Source organism: Neovison vison, chromosome 11 (assembly GCF_020171115.1).
Source record: "Neovison vison isolate M4711 chromosome 11, ASM_NN_V1, whole genome shotgun sequence".
Lineage (NCBI taxonomy): Eukaryota > Metazoa > Chordata > Mammalia > Carnivora > Mustelidae > Neogale > Neogale vison.
The window spans coordinates 133,854,481-133,856,509 of NC_058101.1; the positions used below are offsets into that span (position 1 = coordinate 133,854,481).

A 2,029-nucleotide genomic window follows, 5' to 3' on the forward strand; every position below is an offset into this window, starting at 1 on the left:
CTTTTCTGTTTATACAAAACCCTCGGACTTTAGGTCTCATTTTAGAGACATCTTTTTTTGCATCATTGATGATGATGTAGAAATTCAGAAATAGTTTAGATGATTTGAGATAACTGAAGGATTAATATTGGTGACTCCTGAGCTTCTGTAGACCAACATTCTTCCTACACAGGTCTGGAGTACATATCATATTCTTAGGTGTAAGAATGTACTATCATTCAGAAGGATAGGCAAATTATGAACATTTATAATTAACCCTAAAGCACTTTAAACTGTAAGTATCATTAGTAATATATCAGAATAGGAAAGTGGTCATTAAGCATTCATATTAATTGCTACCTAACCATTAAACCAAGCTAATGTGAGGCACAGCAATGAACAACTTATATAATGATCACAGGAAATTGAGATTTAACTAAGCTTAATTTTAATATGCTACTTCAAGCAGATATTTAATTTAATAAATAGGAGCACAGTCCATTCTCTGTGAACTAAATTGACACAAATTAAAATTAGGAAGAAAAAAATGCAAGGCAATTGGGTATATCTCATGGAGAATAATTTACTTTTAACTCAGGAGACATTTACTGAATACTTCCTTGTGCCAGACACCGTATTCAGAACTATCGGTACAGGGATGAAAGAGATCCAGAGCATAGGGCTGGTAGGGGAAAATAACTAATAAATGAACTTTTGATAACAGTGCCATGAGTACTATGAAAACTTTGAGAAAAGACACGTGCTGTAGCATCAACTGAACAAAAAGGTTAATTTTAGATGAATTTCTAAGGAAAAGAAAATTATGAGCAATTTACATGAAAATTAAAACTATTACTATTCCAAAGGTTTCTGCACTACTAGCTGTGCTGTGGACTCTAGGAGGCTCATTCATGTCATAATCCCTATAAATGGTGCTGTGCTTCGAGGGATGCTTTTCTCATAAAACACCATGTGAGGAGTGCTCCTGGAGTTGTGCAGTCTGGCAGAGAGAAAGCCTTGCTTATTTCTCCCAGTGAAACTTATTACACAAATCTTATTGTACCCTAAACCTAATGTAATTTAATCTTCCCAGCACAAAAATGCAGCCACCTGCCTTTACCTTGCTTCTCTACCTTCTCAACTATTTCCTTTCTAAAATTTGCCAGACATATCATACCCAGCATAGTTAAGGGCTTAGCCAAATGCTCCCTCCCTTCCCCATGCACATATAACTGAAACAGCTGGCCCCATCTCATACAGACAATCACCTTCAATCTTGACTTAAGAATAGTCATTATCTGAGAATTTGAAAGGATTTCTCAATAGAAAATTTTAGAGATTTTTCTGTATATTTCTTTAGCTAAGTGTTATTAAGAAATATAAATCTTGGGGCCCCTGGGTGGCTCAGTCAGTTAAACACCCAACTATTTACTCAGGTCATGATCTCAGGGTCATGAGATCAAGCCCCGTGTTGGGTCCATGCTCAGTGTGGAGTCTATTTGAGATTCTCTCTCTCCCTCTGCTCTTCTTCCTGCTTGTGTTCTCTCTTTCTAAAATATATATATAAAATCTTTTACACTTGATCTTAGCCAAAAGGCCAAGAAGCGATTATATATAAAATCTTTTAAAAATATATAAATCTCAACTTTTGAACCCCCCAGAATAATAAAGTCAATCCCCATTATGAAAGCAATAACTCACAAATAAGGGAAGGAAGGGACAGTTGGGAATATGCTTCCCTTCCTCATTGAACTGCAATATCTCTGACAATATTTCTTAGAGGGTGTGTGTGTGTGTGTGTGTGTTTCAAGAGTACTCCTTAGATACTCAGAAAACTATACCATACATGTCTAAGACCACACAAACTGAAACCCTGGATCCTTGTATGGATGTTCTGAAGTGTCCACATACAACTATGGTTGTTTTTGAAGGCTTGGAGTGCTAAAGACTACCATAGACTATCTACTGAGGATGAGTTTGGGAAGTATTTAGACGAGATAGTCTTTGGACAAGATAACTCTATTTGTTAAGCTTACTGCTATGAAAGTGT

At 36.2% G+C, this 2,029-nt stretch overlaps 1 pseudogene; it reads right to left on the minus strand.

The window, feature by feature from the left end:
* Nucleotides 1-1,514: 1,514 nt before the first annotated feature.
* Nucleotides 1,515-1,588, minus strand: LOC122890591 (annotated as a pseudogene).
* Between the last annotated feature and the right edge of the window lie 441 nt (nucleotides 1,589-2,029).